The 27,237-nt window shown below is 38.5% G+C and overlaps 1 non-coding gene across 1 annotated transcript; it reads right to left on the bottom strand.

Moving 5' to 3' along the window:
• Window positions 1-20,707: 20,707 nt before the first annotated feature.
• LOC141669639 (small nucleolar RNA R71) lies at window positions 20,708-20,814 on the bottom strand. Its single transcript, XR_012553907.1, has one exon. It is a non-coding gene; the product is annotated as a small nucleolar RNA R71 (small nucleolar RNA).
• Window positions 20,815-27,237: the final 6,423 nt, after the last annotated feature.

Here is a 27,237-nt window from a genome sequence, read left to right as displayed (position 1 = left end):
TTAAATACAAGGCATGGATCTCGTGTCAAGCCTATCTAATTCAATCACTTTGCTTACCATTTACTATGCGTAGTTCTATGCAAATTAGAAACTCCTTTCTAATTTCATTTACTCTGGCCAGAGATTCCTGAACTAGCATAAGTGGATCATCCTTGAACATTCGCTTCCTTCACTGGAAGGGGTAGATCCTTTATTGATCATACACTATCTTCGTGTACAAATTCCTATACCCAGAAGAGCCCTAATAATTGTCCCTGGAGACTAAGAACTAAACCAAAGCATAGTTCAGTGTACACAAGATGACTATGATGACCTCAAGTCTAAGGATACTTGTACAACTATCACTATGTGAACAACTGCTGACACGTGAGTGAACTCCATCAGTTGTTCAGCTGTGCGAGTCATGTTCAGTGAACTTATTCCATAATAAGCACCTACATACTAGCTATAGTGTCACCACACAAATGTCTATGAGAACAGACATCCTTCATAATGAAGTAAGCATAGTATGTACCGATCTTTTCGAATTATTAATTACCAGTTAGTAATCCTATGACCAGGAACTATTTAAGTTTAGAGTTATCATCTTTTTAGGTCTCACTATTATGATCTCATCATAATCCATAAAAAGCTTTACTCTAAACTATGGTATATCTTATTTAAACACTTAAATAGATAAAGCCCGTAATAAAAACAAAATAAGTCTTTTATTAATATCAATGAAATCAAAACAGATTACATAAAAGTTATTCCTAAATCCTCATACATGATTGGACTTAGGACATATTCCTTTCAGAGCTCCTTCGAAGTGAAAATATACTTTAAACTCTTGTGGTATGTGTAGATCTCACACCTTTCTCCGTAAAGGTAATGTCTCCAAATCTTAAGTGCAAATACTATAGCTGCTAATTCCAAGTCATGTGTAGGATACTTCAATTCATGTGGTTTCAGCTGTCTTGATGCATACGCAATCACCTTGTGGTGTTGCATTAGCACACAACCCAGACCTTTATTTGAAGCATCACTGAAAATTACAAAGTCTTCTTGATTGTCTAGTAATACTAACACCGGAGCTGTAACCAACCTCTATTTCAATTCTTGAAAACTATCTTCACATTCTGTATTCCATTCAAATTTCTGATTCTTCCTAGTCAACTTAGTCAATGGCGTGGTGATTTTCGAGAAATCTTTAACAAATCTTCTATAATATACCGCCAATCCTAGAAAATTTTGCACTTTCGTAGGTTTCTTTGGTCTCTCCCAACTCATAATTTCCCCAATCTTTTCCGGATCCATTTTAACTCCTTCACTTCCAGTAACATGTCCCAAAAATTGAACCTCCTTTAACCAGAACTCACATTTAGAAAACTTAGCATACAACTTCTCTTGTCGGAGTATCTCCAATGCTATCCATAGATGCTGCATATGTTCTTCTTCTGACTTTGAATATATAAGAATATCATTAATGAATACCACTACAAACTTGTCCAAATACTTTTTAAATACTCTGTTCATCAGATCCATAAATGCTATAGGGGCATTAGTCAACCCAAAAGGCATCACTAAGAATTCATAATGTCCGTATCTTGTCTTGAATGCTGTCTTCAGGAAGTCGTCTGCTTTGATCTTCAATTGATGGTATCCTGATCTTAAATCAATTTTGGAAAAGCACTTAGCTCCTTTCAGCTGATTAAATAAATCATCTATCCTTGGTAACGGGTAACGGTTCTTAATCGTCATCTTATTCAACTCCCGATAGTCTATACATAACCTCATGCTTCCATCTTTCTTCTTTACAAATAGAACAGGTGCTCCCCATGGTGACGTACTTTTCTGTATCACTCCTTTGTCCAACAATTCTTGTAGCTGGCTCGCCAACTCTTTTATTTCTGATGGTGCCATTTTATAAGGTGCCTTCAAAACTGGTTCCGTGCCTGGAGCAAGGTTGATCTCAAACTCAATTTATCGATCTGGCGGTAAACCTGGTAGTTCATCTGGAAATTCGTTGACTACGGAAATATCTTCTATGCCGGGGCTCTCTCTTTTTGAATTTACTACATATGCTAGGAACGATTTGCAACCTTTCCTAAGCAATTTCTTAGCCTGGACGATTGTAAGAAATAGTCGCTCTTGCCTCTGACCCTTAAATACCAGTTTCTCTCCACTCTCCATCTTTAAATACACTTTCTTAGATTTACAATTTATCGGAGCGTTATTCTCTCTTAACCAATCCATGCCTAAGATTATATCAAACTCCCCTAACTTGAAAAGTATCAAGTCTGCTGAAAATTTATGTCCCCAAATATCAATCTCACACTTAGGACAGAATTGACTCATAGGATTATTCTCTTGATTCGCAATTACCACATATATTACCTTGTTCAAAGTCATTTTATCACATTTAAGGTTATCAACAAAAGTTTATGATATAAAAGATCTCGTAGCTCCAGAATCAATCAATACCTTAGCTTCAACATTATTCATTAAAAGTTTACCTACTATCACCTCAGAATTCTGAACAACATCCTTCATCTTTAAATCAAATGTCCTTGTTGTTGCTTGTGGAGTTGTTGTAGATGGTGGAGGTAATGCCAATACCTCATCTGGCATGTTTGCACTAATACTTGTCACATTCATCAAAGTCTTGATTGGTCCAATTGACTTGCATTCCCTAGCTATATGTCCAGTCTTTCCACACTTATAGCATGTAACTCCCGGCTTCGGTAACTTACACTCATTAGCCAAGTGTCCCTTCTGGTTGCATCTATAGCATGTCATGTTCAGCTTATTACACTCTCTTGGGTGTCTTTTTCCACAATGCTTGCACTCTGATCTCTGAAATCTATTTTCTCCAACTTGTCCTTGGCTTGCCTGGTTGTTCCCTCTTAGGATCTTGTCTCTTATTCAAATTTCCCTTCTTCTGAAAATTTCCACCTTTGTGGAATCCAATCCTTTTCACACTCCTTTCTTGTGAGCTTCCAGCATCAGACTTCTCTCCATAAAATGGAACCTTTCTCTTCTTGTTATCCTTTTCTTTCCTTGAATGCATCCCATTACTCTCATTCTAAGCAGCTTTCTGTACTACTCCAGCATAAGTATCAAGCTCAAACATAGCCACTTTTTCTCTGATCCAAGGCTCTAATCCTTGTTGGAATCTCTTTGCTTTTTCCTCCTCAGTGTTCACATACTTCGTCACAAACCTTTACATCTCCGTAAACTTCTTCTCGTAGTCCAATACAGACATACTTCCTTGCTTCAATTTAAGAAATTTAAGCTCCATCTGATTCTGCATGTACTTAGGGTAATACTTTTCCAGAAATAACTTCTTAAACCTTTTCCAAGAAACCGGCTGATTTGCCTCCATAGCTTTCACTGAATCCCACCAATGGATGACTTCACCTTTCAGAAAGTAAGTAGCATATGGTGTCTTCTAATCTTCTCCTAGCTGAACCAATTCAAAAGCTCTTTCCATTTCCATAATCCATGTGTTAGCTATTACTGGATCAGTGGTATCATGAAATGCAGGTGGATTCATATTTTGAAAAGCTTTGAAAGTGATAACTTGTCGATGTGGTACTGGTGGATCAGGTGGTTTATGTGGTTCACGGTTATCTTGGTTTTCAAATTGTTGTTGAAAAGTTCTTTGTTGTTGAGCTATAGCATTTGTTTGCTATTGTAAGGTTTCCAGCAATCGAAGAATATTAGGATCTGTGGTAGAAGTTGTTGTCGGGTTCTTCTTTTTAGGTGGCATGATCCTGAAATAAAAGTTATATCAAAATAGGTATGAACAATATAGATAACTCAAGGTTAGGGTGTCACAAGTCATTATATTCACATATACGATCGGGTTTCAAATTAAACAATAAGGGTGATGCATATAAAGGCGTAAAAAAATCTGAAAGCAAATAGAACGATAGTGCATAATTATCGAAATTAAGGTCAACGTACATCAAGATCAGAATAGAGTCTGAATCTAGGGATAACATGCTTAATTAAAGGAAAACAACAGGGAATTCTACAAATTCCAACAACACAACAACGTCAAAAGTAGATAATAGAAAGAACTAAGGCTCCACTCCATCAGAACGGGGTCCAGTAGTCTTCTCCTCATGAAGCGTCTTCACAATACACTGGAACTCGTCTGCAATCATCTAGATAGTATACTGCATGGTACGGTCTCGGTGCGGTGGCATCTCATCAAGCTTAGTGTTAACGTACTAAATCAAAGTCTCAAGCCTCGCAGTCATCTGCTTCTTAGGCTTTCCTCCATAATTTCTGTCACGCCCCCAACTTAAACAGCAAATTAAATATAACTATTACAACATTTTAAAAGAAGAATACACAACCAACTCCAAGATCTTACAGTTTAGGGTTTGGAACAGCCCGACACTACCAACTATTACATCTGAATATAAATACCGAGTCCTCACACAATCTATTATTACTTATTCTACCTGGGCTCGAACATAAGCATCAGTATCACAGGTCTTACGGGCAGTCTGCTTGAATCTAACCATAGCTGCTAGCTGTAATATCAGGGTAAAGCAAGGAGTGAGCCAAATGCTCAACAAGTACTAACAGTATGACACAAAACATAAATCGAGATATACCTTTAAGAATGACAATGGAAAGACATAACCAATGATATCGAGAGATAAAACTATGTGGGATGGCATCATTTTACTTGTATCAAAACAATCTTAAAATCATGTCTTAATCAAAATCATTTTATGACGCTACGGATTACAGCCGGTGATCAGCCGCAAAGTAATCCCGAACCTCGCTGGGTTCTAAAAACATTAACGGGAATCCCTAGGCAACTTTTAAGCCTAATATAAGTGTGGAAAGGACTCGCGTCTCAGTCCAGATCCACTATTCAAAGAAAACATTTATCCCCCTTTGGGACTAAAAACCCATATTTTATTTATTTCAAAAACTGATGCCGAATTATAACAAAATCTCTTTTAACAGTAAACATTTTTATTAAGGGATTATAGATCAACTCGAAATATGGGAAATATGGTATTAAACCTCAGGGCCATGATTTACAAAATTTTACTCTATTAGGGTAACCAAAAGGTTTTCATATGTCAGAACTTGGACAGGAACATTTAGTGAGACTAATGGATAATATAAAGGGGTAATGCCAAACTGGGCTTAAAGCAATGGTTTCTCGTCAAGGTACAGGTGTTGGATCATCAAGAAGATAAGCTTCATGAATATTATGGGTGTTAGGGTATGAAGAAATGATTCTTTAGCTCAGGATGTATCAGAGTTGTCAAACTTTAGGATAAGAAAGAGGGGTATCAATCAATAAGGGTTCACGTTGATAAGTTTCTGACTTATAGGGTTCAAGGTAAGGTTCTATAGGGATTCAAGTATCAGGATGAGATATCAATACTTAGGAATCATCAACATGTTAATTAAGAGGATCAATCAAGTAATATATCAACTCTCCATTTTATCATGGCATTAAACTATCATGAAAGACTTTTGAACTACTTGCAATACGTACTCGAGGGTTCATGGCATCTCTATATAACTCAAAGATAAACAAAAGATACGCTTGATTTAAATATATCAAAATGACTCAGGATAATTGCATCGATATATATAAACTGTTTACAATAAGTACGAAGGTCAAGTTGAATCACTTGCCTTGAGAAAGGCTGGTCTGGTCTGACTGGTAGGAGCAACTGGAGCTTCACTCGACCTTTATGGCAAGTTTTTCCTCGTCTCGAGATCCTACATAATAATAATAATCCTCATTATAATATATTCTTACCATCTTAACCTATTTACAACTCGAAATTAAACACGGATGGCACTTAGGCCTATACGCACCTAATTTTATATTCACTTTTAAATTACAAACGTACACACATAGCCACATAATCACATATCATATATTAACACCAAATTACACCATATATATACCATAATGCAACACTAGGCTTGGATGATCTCGACTCACCACTTAAGTCACTTGGTCGCTAAACTAGACAAAGTCTTCAAATTTTGGCTTCCTAACTCGATGTGCCTTTCCTAAACTATCCAAAACCTATTGACCCTCACTTGTGTCTTTTGCTCTAATGACCTTATACTATCTTACAACTATGGTGGTCGACCTAATACTCACTTCTAAGTGTTCTAAAACTATGGGATAAGTGAAGGTGCTTACTGGTGCAAATGTCAGAATGACAACTATAGTTTCTTGAGTGCATTAGACACTCTTAAACTACAAGTTTTCCTTTAAAACTTTTACACAAGACTCTCCTGACCTAAGGGCATCTCACAAGCTTGATGTGGCTCAAGGTCCTGGCTTGGGCCTAATCTAAAAGTCCAAGGTTCCCCTACTTTTCTGGGCAGAAAACGCCCTGACTTGAATTAACTTGTGACACATGGTTCTAACTCATATCCTATGAACTATGGCTGTAAAAACTTCCCTGACACTCCCTCTAACTAAGGCCCAATAGGGCTTAATGAGGGCCTACCCATGACATGGTCAAATCTCCCTATTTCTAAGTTGCAACAAAACTGTCCCCTGCTGGACAGATTTTGTTATTCTACTTGTGCACCTAACCAAATGACATGCAAACCTCCAACCAACTCCTAAAACCTTTTATATACTCCAAATACTAACTTCTGGTAGCTTGGGTCTCAAAGTGCACATCAATGACATGGTCAAAACTTACTCTAAACCTCAGGGTGCTAAACTGATTTTTCTGCAGAAACTATAACTCTCATTTTCCAAGGTTTTGACTTGACAAACTCAACTAACAACAACTCAATACTTAAACCAAGACGTATACATGGTATTCTACTGAACCAACTCCCTTATTCTCAAAATAACCTTGGTAAGATCATCCTTACCTAAGGTACAATTATGGCAAAACAAAAGAGACTACACTTCACAAGTCACAAATCTTCATGCTTTTGAAACAACAAGATATATATTTTTATAAAAGATAACCACGAATTATTACCATGCAACAAGAAGCATAAATCAATATTAACACATTATTCCTACTGAAATTAAGGCTCACTAACAAAATCTTTCCAAATGATCAAAATCTTACAACATTCTAAGAGAAATCCACATGCATGCATGCCTTCGGGTTTTTCAATCCAAAATAACACATTTTCTACATATGTTCTATCATAAAATTGACATGCAAGCCTAGCATAAGATATACCTAGATGATCACTTAGCATGCAAGGAGTTTTATCAAATTTTCACCACAAAATTCAAGTCATTATCACATAAATATGCAAAAATTGAACAAAACAACAAGAATGATCTCAAGGACCATTCATTCGGCTCCCATATGATCATGGCCGAATGAATTGGAAGGGAATGGCCATTAAATAATCAAGAGTTTCCTTCTCAAGACTTGGCACTTATCCATTCCTTGTAGTCCTCTCAAAAACAACCTTAAATCCATAAGAATCATGATTGTATTTTGAGTTTCACTAAAACCTTTACATGCAACCTTTAAACTTAAACTTTCTACTCAAAACTCTTTGAAATATGAGTGATCATGGTATGGAAAGTAATATTTACTTGTGTAAAGAGTGGAATCTTGGTTGAGGATTGAAGAAAAAAAAATGGGGAGGGGGTTTCGGCTTTTAGCCGAGAGTGAGAGGGGAGAGCCGAGAGGAGGGAGAAGGGAGGGAGGAGAGAGTGAGGTGTGGGTGGAGTATGAGAATGATCATGACATTTGCTTGTTTTTATGGTATTTGATTTGACAAAATTTGAGTGGAAAGGAGAATTGACAAGTCTATCCCTCCACTTATACTTGGTGCATTTTGCATGCAAGGGTAAAGAAGGAAATTGGCTAGAGAAATAAGAGTTAGTGGGGTTAGAATTGTCCTCTTTGTCCTTGAAAAGAATGAGAGGGTGGTTTGCATGCAAGGGCTTTCTTGTAATTTGCTAAATATGATAACTAAAATTTATAATGATTTATTTTTATAAAATAAAATACAAGTTCAAAAATTATAAAATTTATACCATAAAATAACTTGGATTTTTAGAGACTTTATAAAATCATTTTCAAAATTTGTGAACAAAATACCTTTTAAAAGAAAATTTTTCCAAGGCTTAGAATATTCCTTACAAATCAAAAATAAAGAAATTAAATAAACTCTTTCTTTGAAAAATCATGTACTACATAAAGCAAATTTATAATGCAGAAATTTTCACTCACACAAACGTACAATCATTGAATATATTTCATTCGGCTTTAATATTATACCAAATCCACAAATAATATTACACGAAAATACCGGTTGTAACATCCTCTCCCCCTTAAGGGATTCTGTCCCCAGAATCTAAGAGAACAGATGAGGATACCAGGAACGCATATCAGACTCTAACTCCCAAGTCAATTCTTCGACCTTAGGGTTCCTCCAAAGTACTTTTACTAACTTTAATGACTTATTTCTAAGACTCTTTACTTGCCAGTCGAGTATTTTAACCGGTTGCTCCACAAATGACAGGTCTGCCTGAATTTCTACAGGTTCATATTCTATCACATGGCTAGCGTCAGGATTGTACTTCTTAAGCAACGATACATGGAACACATTATGCACATGCTGATACTGAGGTGGTAAGGCCAACTCATAGGCCACCTTCCCCACTTGACTCAAAATCTTAAAAGGACCTATGTATCTAGGTGCTAACTTCCCTTTCATGCCAAATCTCATCAACCCTTTTCTAGGTGACACCTTTAGCAACACAGCTTCGCCAATTTGGAATTGAACATCCTTACGTGCTGGATCCGCATACTTCCTCTGTCTATCTTGAGTAGTAAGCAACCTTTTCTGAATTAACTTGACCGAGTCATGCAACTGTTGTACCAATTCCGAGCCGAGAATTCTTCCTTCTCCTACTTCATCCCAACTTATTGGTGATCTACATTTTCGCCCGTACAAAGCTTCGTATGGTGGCATGCCGATTCTGGAATGATAGTTGTTATTGTAAGAGAATTCAATCAACGGTAAGTGGTGGTCCCAACTTCCTGCAAAATCGATTGCATAACTGCGCAACATGTCTTTAATTGTTTGAATTGTCCTTTCACTCTGGCCATCAGTCTGCGGGTGGTATGCCGTGCTCATATTCAACTTCGTGCCAAGACATTCCTGAAATTGCTTCCAGAATCTCGAGTTAAATCGGGGATCTCTGTCTGAAACTATTGATACGGGTATTCCATGCCTTAGTACGATTTCGCGCACATACAGATGAACCAACTTGTACAATGATGACTTCTCATTTATTGGAAGGAAATGTGCCGACTTCGTAAGACGATCAATTATAACCCATATTGCGTCATGTCCGGATTTCGTTCACGGTAGTCCTACTATAAAGTCCATAGCGATATTTTCCCATTTCCATTCTGGAATCTTCAGGGGCTGAATTAATCCGCTTGGTCATTGATGTTCTGCCTTTACTTTCTGACAAGTATAACACTTCGCAACCCATTCTGCCACGTCTCGCTTCATATTTCGCCACCAAAAGTTCTTCTTTAAGTCTCGATACATCTTGGTACTTCCCGGGTGGGTTGAAAATTTCGAATTGTGGGCTTCATGGAGGATCTCACTCTTTAATTCAGGTACATGAGGAATCCATATTCTGGATGAAAACCTTAGTATCCCTTGCTCATCCCTTTGAGTATTAATCTCCTCTCCAGATAACTGATTCTTCTCTTTCTCCATTACTTCTTCTTGATACTTCTTTATCTTTTCCACTAGTATTGGCTAAAAGGTCATTGCACGACAAACTTCCTAGACTTTTCCATAAGCACAAAGTTCCAATTCCAATCTTTTGATTTCTTCAGATAACTCTTTTGATATTATCATCATATTCAGTCTCTCCTTCCTACTCAGAGCATCGACCACTACATTCGCCTTTCCAAGATGGTAAATTATCGAACAGTCATAGTCCTTGATCAATTCCAGCCATCTCCTCTGCCTCATATTGAGCTCTTTCTGAGTAAAAATGTACTTTAAACTCTTGTGATCCGTGTAGATTTCACACTTCTCTCCATAGAGGTAATATCTCCAAATCTTAAGTGCGAACACTATGGCGGCTAGTTCCAAGTCATGCGTCGGGTATTTTAACTCATGCGGTTTCAATTGTCTTGACGCATATGCGATCACTTTACTGTGTTGCATCAACACACAACCCAAACCCTTATGCGAAGCGTCGCTGAATATTACAAAGTTCCCTTGATCATCTGGAAGTACCAACACCGGAGCTGTTACCAACTTCTGCTTCAACTCTTGAAAGCTATCCTCACATTCTGCACTCTATTCAAACTTTTGATTTTTTCTGGTTAACTTGGTCAATGGCGTGGCGATCTTTGAAAAATCCTTGACAAATCTTCTATAGTATCCGTCCAATCCTAGAAAACTTCGCACTTCCGTAGGAGTCTTTGGCCTCTCCCAACTCATAACTGCCTCAATCTTTGTCGGATCCACTTTAACTCCCTCATTTCCAATGACATGCCCCAAAAATTGAACTTCCTTTAACCAAAACTCACATTTGGTAAACTTGGCATACAACTTCTCTTGTCGGAGTATCTCCAATGCTATCCAGAGGTGCTGCTTATGTTCTTCTTCCGACTTAGAATAAATAAGGATGTCATCAATGAATACTATGACAAATTTGTCCAAATACTTCTTAAATACCCGATTCATCAGATCCATAAATGCAGCCGGAGCGTTGGTCAATCCAAACGTGTTAGGTCCCAATGTGTTTGTAGAAGGGGGGGGTTGAATACAAACAGTACCGAATAATCGAATTAAATGCGGAATAAAAAATGTGAAACAAAATTCAAGTTAAATAAGAATATTATTAAACTTGAAAGGTGTTACAACAACTGTATCGATTACAAGGTATTAATCTCAAATCAATTATCACAAATCTAGAATAAATTCGACATGAACTTTTTCTATTTTTGCAATAATTAGAATCAAATGCTAAACGCGATTTGAGATTAAGTTCTAGGGATTTTAATCCGCTAGATTGTTACACAAGAGCAAGATAAAGATTTCTAGTGGATTGGATTTAACTTTACAATCTAGAAATTTAATCTTGAAGTATGCAGATGAAAAGATGAAATATTTCTTCTTGTTTTTCTTTTCTGCTTTTTTCTTGACTTCTGTGTTCTGGATAAAAAATGAGTTGCTGCTTCTCTGCTTCTTTTTAATCAACAGAATAGAATTGAACTGGCAAGACAATCCTGAGCTCAGCAAGACAATCGGTAGGACAATGGATTGAACTAGCAAGACAATCTGAATGAACTAGCATGACAATCAGAATGAACTAGCATGACAATCTCCTTCCTAGTGTAACTTTCGGTGAGACTATTGAAAATGGCCTAGCATGACAATCGGTATGACAATCCTGATTGTCATGCTAGTTCATTTTCAATTGTCTTGCTGATTTAATGCAGATTTTAATCCAAATTAAATTCTGAAAATTCCTAAAATTAATTCAGAATTAATTAATCAATTAATTCAATTAATAAATAAATTATTCTTCGCAGATATAATTTATTCTCTTAATTAAATTAGATGACTTAATTAATTAATAGAGAATTAATTCTAGTCTTGAGCAGCAACCATTCTTCTGCAAATCTTCTGAAAATCACTGAGAATTATGAATCAATTTCGCCACTTCAACGTTGACACTCGATGTACTGTCTGGTTCATGAGTGACTAACTTCCGTGACGTTTCTTCATGTCTTGACTTTGACGCTTTGATTTTCTTCAGATTAAATCCTTGTAATTAATGATACTCTGACGAGATCTCTGTCACTTGATTAAATCCACGATCTTGATTTATATCACTGAGGCATGATCAACTTCTTGAACTTCTTCCAGTGAATTACCTCCTCAAGTCTGTAGATGAACCTTGTTTCTAAATCCTTTGACAGATATTACTTTGCGAGATCTCTCTGACGGTCGATCCACTATTTACTTATTCCATTCTTATTTGAGTTGAGTTGAATCCTCGAATATACAAATAGGCTATGACATATGACTTACAATCTCCCCCTATTTGTTTGTTAGACAATAACACACAAATACCTAGAGGATAACTCAACTAACAAATAAGAAAAAAATATAAACATACATGCAAAGTAAATAGCAGAAAAGTTCTGGACTAGATTTAACATTTTCCATATTCCAAGTAGATGTTCCTCTAGACTGAACATATCTTCAAGTAATTCCATCTTCACATGTACAACCACATTTCCTGTTGAGAAGCCCATATCTCTTGCTTCTCCCCCTATGAGAATCAACTGATTAAAGAAGATCACCTTCGTTTTACCACCTCTCCCGTACAATAGGATCCGCAGATAAAAACCAATGGTACTCCCCTAACTATTTCTTCCCTTATCAGAAAATCACCTTGTGTTTACCACCTCTCCCGTTCAATAGGATCCGTAGTTACAAACAACAATGGTGTGGAGTAGTGTACATTTTTAGGATCTTTTTCTTCCTCCCTGATATTTCTCCCCCTTAGTTGAGGAATCCTCCAAACTATTACTTAAGCTTTTATATCCCCCTTAAAGAAGGAATGTATGCCGTCGTCTGAAGAAGTTCTCATATTTCACTTGGTTGGAAAAGAAATAACAAGTAGTTTCTCTTTCTTCCTCACTGTGAGTGTGTGATTCTGTTTAGTGTACCTCACATGTGGTTCACTCTTCTCTCCACTCGTGTTTACACTCATTCTCACAAGTATATCACTCTTCTCTCATAGCTCCATAATCCAGCTGTACCTGCAAGGAAAATCACCTTAGCCATCCTTAAGGAGGTCACAGGTGGTGCAATGGGAGTTCACAAATCCCCATCCTTGTTAAACTCGTCAGATAAATCCGAGTCATAATCTACAAGTTGCTAGTTTCCCTTTTAGGGTTCCAGATTTGAATTCTGGGAAGGTAAACAATGATCCAACGATTTTAGCATAAAGATCAAAGTTCCCTTCTAATGTCTGTGAAGACACTTCCTTGTGACTTATCAGGTAATATCTGAATCATTGTCAACAAGTTGCCGATCTGCACCTATGTCAGATCCACTATCCGCAGATGCATCCAGGGGATTTAAGCCTGGGGAGGTAGACACTGACCACTGACATATGGCTTTTGGATCAGTATTCTCTCCTAACACCTGTAAAGGCAATTGGTCCATTAACGAACCTTGAACAATCGAATCTGACCTTAAAATGGTTGAAACTCTTGTTTCCGTCAACTCATCCTTTGTGTGTGTAACCTCTCCTTGTGCATCAAGAATTGTTTATGTTTGAAGTGGTGACACTACATCGGATACCTTGGCCGAAAGGCAAAATTCAATAGACTCACCCTGTTGAGAGAATGAATCTAGTAACTGTTTTTGTGCCTTTTCAGCCATTACATCTTTTTGAGAAGATGTATGGGGGCTAGCAGTTGTCTCGGTTTAAATACTACTCATCTATGTAGGAGACAGAGCTACTGGGTTGACTACAGAACCTTCCTTATGTGGTGCACTAGGCACTATCTCCCTCACGCTCATTCATACTACTTTTAGTGGTAAAAGAGTGTTGGTTGGTTCTGTTTTTGTGTTTGTCTTTACAGTCTGGGATAGACGTTGTGGATTTTCAACCTCATGACTGTCAATGAAAGAAAGTCATTGGAGACTGAACCTGTAACACAGAACATATGGTAATAGAGAGAAAATGATTTACAATAGTGATTTCAAAAGATTTTACATGAAATAAGAAATCATTAATGTAGAAAGAAGTTTAATTTTTGTTTTTCAAACTGAATGAGTTTTTGATAAAACATTGATCACTTAGGGTAAAGTCTAAGTAATTCTCATTCATGTCAAAAGCTTACAAATATCTGCAACATAATGTTAACAACATATCATTGACCGATACTTGTCAAGTACTTTAGATACTAATTGTTATGTTGCATAATCAATATACCACTGCACATATAAAACAATATGATTGTGCTTAGTGATAAGATAGTTATAAATATGACGACTCTACTTATTCATATAAAACTGTAACTGCAGTTAGAGTGCCATACCATGGCCTTGACGATTGCTTGAGCAGTATACTAGTTCATACCAACCTGAAGTGAGATTGTGAAGAAGAGATTGCATAGTCCAATAGATCTGCAGCTGCAAAGTCCATGAACTGTGGTGCACTGACTTCTTCTTTTAACTCACCAATCAGGAGTACACTTGTACACATCTTACTAGAGTACAATTCCAAGTGTAATGTGCAGCAGGTGCCTGATATGTCGTAATATTCTCAAGTCTCGTCACTGGTGCTATATGTTAGATACTGCTTCCTGATAATAACCTAGCACAATATACAAAATTACAATGATAACATTCCCAGCTTGCAAACAGCCATATCCCTCGGATACACCTTTGCTGTTATCTCCAAAGGTAACCAGGGGGCCAGCTTTCTCAATCCTCATTTGATAGCAGGGCTCTATCTCCGGTCATATGTCTTGATGATCCACTGTCAAGAATCCACACTACCGGTTACACCTGTTTAATGCCCTGCACTTCAAATGGATTAGACCTTCTTCGGAACCCAAACTTGGTTGGGCCCGGCATACTTGTAGAATTGTCCTTTGTCAGGCAAAACAACATTTTTAATTTTAACGATCTCAACATCCTCAATGACTGAACATTTGACCTTGTAAACAGCCTTAACAAATTTCCGTTTAAGCTTAGGCACAAATGTCTCCTTTCTAGCCTTAGAAGGACTAGCAGTCTTAGACCTATCATGCTTCTTGTTATTCACATGCTGACGAGTAGTACTCTTATCATTAGACACATGCTTACCATTAAAATAAGCATACATCATATTAAAAGCACAAGACATACAATTAGCAACACTACATGCTTTATGAGAGTGATTAACAGCAGGTAATTTATGCATGGTAGACATGGAATTATTGTTATCCAACTCATGTGTGTCTGAGTTAGTCTCAGTTGCTTTCACAACTTTGACTGGAACTTTCGACTCACTTGACTTGGAAACAATCTTCTCATTAGCATGATCTTCAGCACGTATTTCTTCATGAATAATAGAAGAGGTCGCATCAAATGGTTCAGCAATTGATGCTTTATAGAGGGGTTCATCAACACCCTTAAGCACATGTGGTACTTCCCTCCCTTTAGCACAGACATGAGGAGGGGAGTTTATGCCTAATTCTCCAATAGCAGCATTGTAATCATAACCTATTCCAGATGTTTGATTAACAGCTTGCTTACTGTAGAACTCTTTAGCCTTCGAACAAGAATTAAAGTAGGCTCTAACCTTAGTCTCAAGACCGGTGATCTTGTCTTTGAGAATAGTTTCGAGTTTTCTATAACAGTCAACTCTATTCTCTAGAAAAGATACATGTTCTTTTAATTTGTCTTGATTAATGTGCATAAGTCTTAATTCATTGACCTCTTTCTCAAGGTCTGTGATCTGTAAACTTAACAGTTCATTATCACGACGTGCACAATCTAAGTTACCTCTTAGATGATAAACCATTTCAGCATCAGAAAGTTTTACCTCTATTCTTGACGATGAAGCTTTTCCATCAATAGCCATAAGAGCAAGATTTCCTTCATCTTCATCTTCACTGTCAGTATCATCCCAGCTTCTTCCCTTTGCCAGATAAGCCCTTTCAGAGTTCTTTCTTACTTGCTTTGGCTTCCTACATTCTGTGGCAAAGTGTCCCAACTCATTGCAGTTATAGCATCTAATGGTGCTTCGATCAACCATCCCTGTTTTGTACCCACCACTGCTGGTGTTAGAGGATGAAGATCCACCTTTCTGGAATTTGTTGTAGTTGGACTTGTACTTAAGCTTGGGATTCCTCCTGAATCTGACATGGGAGAATCTCTTGACAATTTGGGCCATTGATTCATCTTCCAATTGCTCCAGCTCTTCCAAGGAATAAAAATCATCACTTAATTGATTTGTAGTAGGAGGATCATATTCTGCTACTAACTCATTTTCCTCACCCTTGGAAAACTGTACCATTCTTTCTAACTGTTGAGATTGTTGTTGTTGTTGACCTTCAGCTACAAGTGCAGTAGATGTGCTGACCATTCTATCCTTCCCGTAGACTTCCTTCTGTTGAATCTGCTCCAACTCATAGGTTTTTAACACTCCATAGAGCCTGTCCAAAGAAATCTCACTCAGATCTCTAGCTTCTCTAATGGCAGTGATTCTATGTTCAAGATGAGCTGGCAGTGTTAAAAGGAACTTTTTGTTGACCTCCCTGATTGAATAATACTTTCCATTGATGTTCAGGTTGTTGATCAACGCATTGTACCTCTCAAACACTTCAGTAATTCCTTCTCCTGGATTTGATTTGAAATGTTCATATTCAGAGGTTAGGATTTCCAAATTGTTCTCCCTAACTTCCTCTGTGCCTTCATTAATCACCTCAATAGTTTCCCACATGTGTTTGGAATTTTTACAATTCATCACATGTCTGTTCATCAAGGGATCAAGGGAATCAATTAATATTAATTGAAGGCTGGCATCCAAGGAGGCTTCTTCCTTCTCAGCAGGAGTAAAATCTTCAGGCTCTTTTGGATAGGTTCTAGCTTCAGTAGTCACCACACCATCTATTATTACCTCCGGTTCAATAACCATCGGAGTTTTTATACCCTTCTTTAACAAGTTTGAATATTTGGGATTTGCAACTTGTAAAAATAATAGCATCTTCTTCTTCCACATGATATAATTCTCTTTATCAAATTGTGGAATTTTAACGGTTCCAACTTTATGTGAAGTCATTATGAATTTTTGAATAAATAAAAATTCAAGGAGTTGAAAAATCACAAAAGTCTAGGATCTTGATTTGTTCGTTAATCAGAAGGCTCTGATACCAATTGTTAGGTCCCAATGTGTTTGTAGAAGGGGGTTGAATACAAACAGTACCGAATAATCGAATTAAATGCGGAATAAAAAATGTGAAACAAAATTCAAGTTAAATAAGAATATTATTAAACTTGAAAGGTGTTACAACAACTGTATCGATTACAAGGTATTAATCTCAAATCAATTATCACAAATCTAGAATAAATTCGACATGAACTTTTTCTATTTTTGCAATAATTAGAATCAAATGCTAAACGCGATTTGAGATTAAGTTCTAGGGATTTTAATCCGCTAGATTGTTACACAAGAGCAAGATAAAGATTTCTAGTGGATTGGATTTAACTTTACAATCTAGAAATTTAATCTTGAAGTATGCAGATGAAAAGATGAAATATTTCTTCTTGTTTTTCTTTTCTGCTTTTTTCTTGACTTCTGTGTTCTGGATAAAAAATGAGTTGCTGCTTCTCTGCTTCTTTTTAATCAACAGAATAGAATTGAACTGGCAAGACAATCCTGAGCTCAGCAAGACAATCGGTAGGACAATGGATTGAACTAGCAAGACAATCTGAATGAACTAGCATGATAATCAGAATGAACTAGCATGACAATCTCCTTCCTAGTGTAACTTTCGGTGAGACTATTGAAAATGGCCTAGCATGACAATCGGTATGACAATCCTGATTGTCATGCTAGTTCATTTTCAATTGTCTTGCTGATTTAATGCAGATTTTAATCCAAATTAAATTCTGAAAATTCCTAAAATTAATTCAGAATTAATTAATCAATTAATTCAATTAATAAATAAATTATTCTTCGCAGATATAATTTATTCTCTTAATTAAATTAGATGACTTAATTAATTAATAGAGAATTAATTCTAGTCTTGAGCATCAACCATTCTTCTGCAAATCTTCTGAAAATCACTGAGAATTATGAATCAATTTTGCCACTTCAACGTTGACACTCGATGTACTGTCTGGTTCATGAGTGACTAACTTCCGTGACGTTTCTTCATGTCTTGACTTTGACGCTTTGATTTTCTTCAGATTAAATCCTTGTAATTAATGATACTCTGACGAGATCTCTGTCACTTGATTAAATCCACGATCTTGATTTATATCACTGAGGCATGATCAACTTCTTGAACTTCTTCCAGTGAATTACCTCCTCAAGTCTGTAGATGAACCTTGTTTCTAAATCCTTTGACAGATATTACTTTGCGAGATCTCTCTAACGGTCGATCCACTATTTACTTATTCCATTCTTATTTGAGTTGAGTTGAATCCTCGAATATACAAATAGGCTATGACATATGACTTACAAAACGGCATTACTAGGAATTCATAATGCCCATATCTGGTCCTGAATGCGGTCTTGGAAACATCTTCTTCTTTGATCTTTAATTGATGGTATCCCGATCTCAAATCAATCTTCGAAAAGCATTTTGCTCCCTTCAACTGATCAAAAAGGTCATCTATCCTTGGGAGCGGGTAGCGGTTCTTGATCGTCACCTTATTCAACTCCCGGTAATCTATGCATAGACGCATACTCCCATCTTTCTTCTTTACAAACAGAACAGGTGCTCCCCATGGCGACATACTTGGTCGTATCACTCCTTTATCCAATAATTCTTGTAGCTGGCTCGCCAACTCTTTTATTTCTGCTGGTGCCATCCTATACGGGGCCTTGGAAACTGGTTCCGTGCCTGGAGCAAGGTTGATCTCTGATAAGTGGCATTTTATACCACTTAGAACGTCTTAAAATGGCTTAAATTGGTGTCTTGAAATCAAGTATTTTGTGTATTTGATGCGTTTTTCTAGTGTTTATGCATTTCAGGGTATTAGTTGCATTTCGGGGGAGGAATCATCAAGAATAAGCCTTGGCATGTGTTCACCATTGCGAGAAGAAAGGAACGGGCAGATTACGGCGAAGAAACGGAGCAAACTTGGATTTTTTCCAGTAGAGGCCTGCGCGCCCGCGCAGCTATGCTGAGCGGCCGCGCAGGGTCGGGAATTTTGCTGAATTATTTTAGACTTCTACTTCTGTTTGGTTTCCAACTTCTATGTAATCTGAGTTTTATGGGACTATTATATAAGTAGATTTGAGACGTTTTAACAGGGGGATTGAAGAAAAAAGAAGATTGTGTTTTACGCAAGAAGCAAAGGAGATAAGGAAGAAGACCGATTTAGCACACCGCAACGAAGAGGAAGCATATTTTCTTGTGATTCTTGTTTCGTTGTAACATTGGATGCTAGTTTTCTTGCTTTGACTTATTTACTCTTGTGACGTACTCTTTTTTAATATAATTAGTTTAGTTATTATTTTCTTGTGTTTGTTTATCATGATTTTATATGAACCCATGATGGCGATAAGTTCTATTATGGGCTAGTCGTGATCATGGGGTTGTAACGGATTTATTATGGAATTCTTTAGTTAATTGTTTAATACTTTAGTGTGTGATGATTGCTTGATATCTAGTATTGGTTGTGCGTATTCGTCTTATGTGCGTCGCGAACATATAAGATAGGGTGTTAATCTCTTGTGAAGCGACGGTGGATCTTGAGATTTAGAACTTGCCATGCTAGCATAGGTTCATGTACGTTGTGCATGATTAGTGGGTAACTCTAACAGTTTTATTTGCCCTATGTAATCAAAAAAGAATAACTTGTGCTTAAATCGTTGTGTTGTCAATTTCTGTAGACATATGGGGACTCAACATAATTGATGACTATTCAACTTCTATCTTAATTGTGGATGCTTGGTAGAATGGTATTAGTACAATGAAAGTTGGCTTTATCAGTTTCGTGTTATTCGATTAATATCATCACTGTCACATGCTAAAGGTAATAACAATGGCTATAGAAGGAAGTAATAATGAAGTTGTGATCTCATGAGTGTTTATTATTGATAAATTGAAGTGGTTAATTAATTAGTTAATTATAGTTAATATTTAATCAACAGTTTTAAGTGTTATTATCTTAACATTGAGAAGTAATCATACATTGGTGAGTGAGTTTAATTAGACAATAATTTAGTCTGAGTCTCTGAGGGAACGAACTAGAAAGTATTATATATTACTTGTGAACGCGTATACTTGCGTGAATATTAGCACGTGTTTTCGCCCTAACAAGTTTTTGGCGCCGCTGCCGGGGACTCGGCGTATTTGTTTAGTTTATGTACTTACCATCATTGGTCATTAGGACTCAGTGATTAGGACGTAGTAGTTACTTATTTTTTTTTCTTCTTTTCTTTTTTTCGGTTGTATTTCAGGTACTTTAGCAAGCGTTTATGCAAACTCGTTCTCGTGCTCGCAAGAGGACTTTAGATACAACTGAGGAGACAGACGAAGTTCTTGATATTCCGGAGAAGTTAGATTTTGAGGATTCGGATTCAGGAACTGAGCAGAAAGAACCAGTAAACATGGGAGATCATATTGTTCAAGCTGATCCAGCTCTTATGGATTTTTCTCGGCCTAAAATTGATGACATTCAGTCAAGCATCCTTCATCCGGCTATTCAAGCTAACACCTTTGAAATCAAGCCGGGCACTATTCAGATGGTGCAGAATTTTGTTTCTTTTGGAGGAGCGGCAACTGAAGACCCCAACATGCACATAAGGAATTTTGTCGAGATCTGCAGCACTTTTAAGTATAATGGCGTGACTGATGAGGCTATCAAGTTGAGGCTTTTCCCATTCTCACTAAGGGACAAGGCTAAAGACTGGTTACATTCTGAACCAGCTGGGTCCATCACTACGTGGCAAGATCTTGCGCAAAAGTTTCTGGTGAAGTTTTATCCGATGGCAAAGACTGCTGCTATGAGGAGTGCTCTTACTCAGTTTGCGCAGCAACCTACGGAGTCTATGTGCGAGGCTTGGGAACGCTACAAGGAAATGTTGAGAAAATGTCCACATCATGGAATGCCGGATTGGATGGTGATCACTGGTTTCTATAATGGTTTGGGGGCCAAATCTCGGCCCATGCTCGATGCAGCAGCTGGAGGCGCCTTATGGGCTAAAAGCTATACTGAGGCGTATAATCTTATCGAGACGATGGCTGCAAATGAGCATCAAAACCCAACTCAGAGGATGACGTCAGGCAAGGTAGTAGGTATTCTGGAAGTTGATGCAGCCACCGCTATTGCAGCCCAGCTCCAAGCGCTATCAATGAAGGTTGATTCTTTGGCGACGTATGGAGTTAATAAAATAGCTATGGTTTGTGAGCTTTGTGCAGGTTCTCATGCTACGGATCAGTGTTCTCTTGTAAACGAATCTGTTCAGTATGTGAATAATTATCAGCGACAACAGCAGCCTGTGCCAGCGACCTATCATCCTAACAACAGAAATCATCCAAATTTCAACTGGGGGAATAATCAGAATGCTATTCAGCCACCATATCAGCAAGGAGTGAGTAAACAGTTTAACCCACCTGGATTCCAGCAACCACAGCAATACGCTACAAGACAATCATATCCTCAACAAGGAAGTGCAGCTGCACCTACTAGTGCTGATTTTGAGGAACTTAAGCTGTTGTGCAAGAGTCAGGCGGTTTCTATCAAGACCTTGGAAAATCAAATCGGTCAATTAGCCAATACAGTGCTCAATCGTCAACTTGGCACTCTTCCCAGTGACACGGAAGTACCAGGCAGGAAGGAAGCTAAAGAGCAAGTCAAGTCTATTACCTTAAGGTCTGGAAAAGTAGCTGATGCTGAAAAGGCAAAAGAATTAGAAGCTGAAATTAGAGGTGAAGAATCTAAGCAAAAGGAGAAAGCGGCGGAACCAAGGAAGACTATTGTTGAACACACTCTGCCTGAGGCTAATACAGGGGAGAAACAGCTCTATCCTCCACCACCTTTTCCTAAGAAATTGTAGCAACAAAAGCTGGATAGACAGTTCGGGAAGTTTCTGGAGGTATTCAAGAAACTTCACATCAATATACCTTTCGCTGAGGCTCTGGAACAAATGCCTAGTTATGCGAAGTTTATGAAGACTATTCTTTCAAGGAAGGTGAAACTGGATGACCTTGAAACCGTTGCTCTCACGGAAGAATGCAGCGCTGTTCTGCAACAAAAGTTACCACCAAAACTGAAAGATCCAGGGAGCTTCACCATTCCTTGCACAATTGGCAATCTGATGTTTGACAAGTGTCTTTGTGATTTGGGAGCAAACATTAATCTGATGCCGTTGTCGATCTTTAAAAAACTGGATCTGCCTGATCCAAAACCCACATACATGTCACTACAATTGGCTGACCGTTCCATTACTTACCCAAGGGGCATAGTTGAGGATGTGCTCGTCAAAGTGGATAAGCTTTTCTTTCCTGCAGATTTTGTTATTCTGGATTTTGAGGAAGATAAGAAGATTCCCATAATCTTGGGAAGGCCTTTCTTGGCTACTGGCCGTACCTTGATAGATGTGCAAAAAGGTGAACTTACTATGCGGGTCCAAGATCAGGATGTGACCTTCAACGTATTCAAGGCAATGAAATTCCCTACAGAAGATGAGGAGTGCTTAAAAGTGGATGTGATTGATTCTGCGGTTACTTCGGAACTCGATCACATGCTAATGTCTGATGCATTGGAAAAGGCCTTAGTGGGGGATTTTGACAGCGATGATGAAGATAGCAATGAGCAATTACAATATCTGAACGCTTCTCCCTGGAAGCGAAAGCTGGACATACCATTTGAATCTCTTGGTACTTCTGACCTCAAGAACGCAGAAGGAAAGCTCAAACCATCAATAGAGGAAGCACCTACCTTGGAGCTCAAGCCATTACCTGAACACTTGAGGTATGCTTTTTTAGGTGATTCATCTACGTTATCTGTTATTATTTCATCTGACCTTTCAGGTAGTGAGGAAGACAAGCTCTTAAGGATTTTGAGAGAATTCAAATCGGCTATAGGATGGACCATAGCAGACATCAAGGGGATAAGTCCTTCATATTGTATGCATAAAATTCTGCTAGAGGAAGGTAGTAAGCCAACTGTGGAACAGCAGCGAAGACTGAATCCCATCATGAAGGAGGTGGTGAAGAAAGAAATTCTGAAATGGCTAGATGCAGGCATCATTTATCCTATTTCTGACAGCTCATGGGTGAGCCTCGTACAATGTGTACCTAAGAAGGGAGGTATCACTGTGGTCGCAAATGAAAAGAATGAGCTCATCCCTACTCGAACAGTTACAGGATGGAGAGTATGCATGGATTATAGAAAATTGAACAAAGCCACAAGGAAGGATCACTTCCCCCTTCCATTTATTGATCAGATGCTTGACAGATTGGTGGGACATGAGTATTTTTGTCTTCTGGATGGTTATTCCGGGTATAATCAGATTTGTATTGCACCAGAGGATCAGGAAAAGACTACCTTCACTTGTCCATTTGGCACATTTGCTTTTCGCAGAGTTTCGTTTGGGTTATGTGGCGCTCCGGCCACCTTTTAGAGATGTATGATGGCTATATTCTCTGACATGATTAGAAATAACGTCGAAGTGTTCATGGATGACTTCTCCGTCTTTGGACACTCATATGATGAATGTTTGAATAATCTGCGCGCCGTACTCAAAAGATGCGTGGAAACTAATTTGGTGCTTAACTGGGAGAAATGTCACTTTATGGTGCGTGAAGGCATTATCCTTCGGCATAGGGTCTCTAGCAAGGGTCTGGAGGTGGACAAGGCCAAGGTGGGAGTCATTGAAAATCTTCCCCCACCTAATTCTGTGAAAGGAATCCGTAGTTTTCTTGGTCATGCGGGTTTTTATCGGCGATTCATCAAGGACTTTTCAAAGATATCTAAGCCGTTGTGCAATTTGCTTGAGAAAGATGTGCCGTTCAAATTTGATGATGAATGTTTGGCAGCATTCGAGACTCTCAAGAAGAGTTTGATCACGGCACCAGTCATTACAGCACCAGATTGGACAGAACCATTTGAGATGATGTGTGATGCGAGTGATTATGCGGTAGGTGCAGTTCTGGGACAGCGCAAGAAAAATCTCTTCCATGTGGTCTACTATGCGAGTAAGACTTTAAATGGTGCCCAATTGAACTACACCACTACTGAGAAGGAGCTTTTGGCTATAGTCTTTGGCTTTGAGAAATTTCAATCTTATCTGCTTGGTACGAAAGTAACAGTATTCACTGATCATGCAGCTATTCGCTATCTGGTTTTTAAGAAGGATTCGAAGCCAAGACTCATTCGTTGGGTGCTTTTACTTCAGGAATTTGAGTTAGTGATCAAAGATAGAAAAGGTACTGAGAATCAAGTAGCTGACTATCTCTCTAGGTTGGAGAATCCCGATTCTACTTCACAAGATAGGACGTTAATTAATGAATCTTTTCCGGATGAGCAGTTGTTTGCAATTCAGGAGGAAGAACCATGGTTTGCAGATATTGTAAACTATCTCGTCAGCAATATAATGCCTCCTAATTTGACATCCGCTCAAAAGAAGAAGTTTCTGCATGAGGCGAAGTGGTATATGTGGGATGAACCATATTTGTTTAGACAGGGAGCTGACCAGATCATCAGGAGATGTATCCCGTTCTGTGAGACGGAGGGGATATTACGAGACTGCCATTCCACGGTTTATGGTGGACACTATGGCGGTGAGAAGACGTCAGCTCGTATTCTGCAAGCAGGTTTTTTCTGGCCTACTTTGTTCAAGGATGCTCATCAGTTTGTTTTAAGGTGTGATCGTTGCCAAAGAGTGGGAAATTTGTCAAGGAAGGATGAAATGCCATTAAATGTGATGCTTGAAGTCGAGGTCTTTGATGTATGGGGAATCGATTTCATGGGGCCTTTTATCTCGTCTTGCAATAATCAGTACATCTTGCTGACAGTCGATTATGTCTCAAAATGGGTCGAAGTTAAAGCTTTACCGACAAATGATACAAAGGCAGTGCTAAATTTTCTTCATAAGCAAATTTTCACAAGGTTTGGAACACCTCGGGTAATCATAAGTGATGAAGGATCGCATTTTGGCAACCGTAAGTTCACTTCTATGATGCAGCGTTATAATGTGAATCATCGAGTAGCTACTGCCTATCATCCGCAAACAAATGGTCAAGCGGAAGTGTCTAACAGAGAGATAAAGCACATTCTAGAGAAGGTTGTTTGTCCGTCAAGGAAGGATTGGTCTTTAAAGCTCGATGAAGCTGTTTGGGCTTACAGAACAGCATACAAAACTCCACTTGGGATGTCACCATTTCAGTTGGTGTACGGAAAGGCATGTCATCTACCTGCGGAGCTTGAGCATAAGGCCTACTGGGCATTGAAGAAGTTGAACCTGGATTTAGATGCAGCTGGTAAGAAAAGAATGATTTAGCTTAATGAACTGGATGAATTTCGACTTCAAGCGTACGAAAATAACAAAATGTATAAGGAAAAGGTGACGAGGTGGCACGATAGGAAGCTACATCCAAAGTTATTTGTGCCAGGGCAACAAGTTCTCTTATTCAACTCTCGGCTCCGACTTTTTCCTGGGAAGTTGAAATCAAGGTGGTCTGGACCTTTTATTGTCAAAACTGTGTTTCCACATGGAGCGGTAGAAATTTTTGAGAATGATCCGGACCAAGCATTCAAGGTTAACGGTCAACGGTTGAAGCACTACTATGGGGACATGGCAAACCGAGAAGTGGTTAGTGCCATTTTGTTGACTACTTGAGCAGGGTACGAAATGTCAAGCCAATGACGAAAAAGAAGCGCTGCGTGGGAGGCAACCCATGAATTATTGTTACAGGAACCCTTAGAAGTTAATAACCTATCCAAAAACACAAAAAAATCAGAAAACAGGGGCTGAAAAAAAAAAATTCCAGTGACCCCCTGCGCGCCCGCGCAGCTAAGCTGAGCGGCCGCGCAGAAAGCTGAGCGCCCGCGCAGCTATGCTGAGCGGCCGCGCAGGGGTCGAGGACCAGAATTTTTTTTTACAGTTCAGAAAAAAAAAAACCAAACAAAAACAAACACAAAAACAGTTTTAGCCCATAAACCCACGATTTGTTCCCACTACCCCATCATTTTATCCCTTAATTCCCAAACCCTAATGTAATCCACACCCTATCTATACATACACCTATCCTACATATCTCCCACAAAACTTCCTACACTTAAACCCTCTCACAAACATCAAATATCAGTTCTTACACGCTTTTATTAACGAATCAATGGCACCCAAGAGAGCACGCACTATTGACAGCAGCAGCACAGTTCCTACTGCTGATTCATCGAGGGGTACTGCTGCAAGGCCTCGGTTAACTGACAGAGCCACGGAGGAGGAGTACACTAGGCTGTTGGGTAAGCCGATTCTGAAGGAGAGGGGGTTTTTACCATCGGGGAGGGATGGTGAGTTGTTGCCCATGATTGCAGAGAAGGGACGGTCAAATAAGCATTTGAGTTGTAAATAAAAAGCACGATTCCGTAGTAAGCTCCAGAGTTCTTGTAGTGTTGAATATCACTTTGTGCCTAGAATTTTTTTATTCTTTGTATAATCGTAGGATTGCCTTGAGGATAGTCTAGTCATAGTAATTGGTCTAGTTCCGAAGCATATCTGTTAAGCATTTGCACACACCACGTTTCTGGCTGTATGTCCGTTTGCATGAGTTTATTGATCTTTAGTTGTCTAACTGCATTCGTTGAGATGTGGCAATTTGGTTGATTAATTGTAGTAAGGGGGATCGCTGCATTTTCATATAGATTGCATTCATGCATATTTTTAATTGTTTTTGAGTCTGTGACGCTTGAGGGCAAACATCGATTTAAGTTTGGGGGTGTGATAAGTGGCATTTTATACCACTTAGAACGTCTTAAAATGGCTTAAATTGGTGTCTTGAAATCAAGTATTTTGTGTATTTGATGCATTTTTCTAGTATTTATGCATTTCAGGGTATTAGTTGCATTTCGGGGGAGGAATCATCAAGAATAAGCCTTGGCATGTGTTCACCATTGCGAGAGGAAAGGAACGGGCAGATTACGGCGAAGAAACGGAGCAAACTTCGATTTTTTCCAGTAGAGGCCTGCGCGCCCGCGCAGCTATGCTGAGCGGCCGCGCAGCAACCTGCGCGTCCGCGCAGCTATGCTGAGCGGCCGCGCAGGGTCGGGAATTTTGCTGAATTATTTTAGACTTCTACTTCTGTTTGGTTTCCAACTTCTATGTAATCTTAGTTTTATGGGACTATTATATAAGTAGATTTGAGACGTTTTAACAGGGGGATTGAAGAAAAAAGAAGATTGTGTTTTATGCAAGAAGCGAAGGAGATAAGGAAGAAGACCGATTTAGCACACCGCAACGAAGAGGAAGCATATTTTCTTGTGATTCTTGTTTCGTTGTAATGTTGGATGCTAGTTTTCTTGCTTTGA

Source organism: Apium graveolens, chromosome 6 (genome assembly GCF_009905375.1).
Source record: "Apium graveolens cultivar Ventura chromosome 6, ASM990537v1, whole genome shotgun sequence".
Classification (NCBI taxonomy): domain Eukaryota; kingdom Viridiplantae; phylum Streptophyta; class Magnoliopsida; order Apiales; family Apiaceae; genus Apium; species Apium graveolens.
This window is presented reverse-complemented; position numbering and strand designations above follow the sequence as displayed.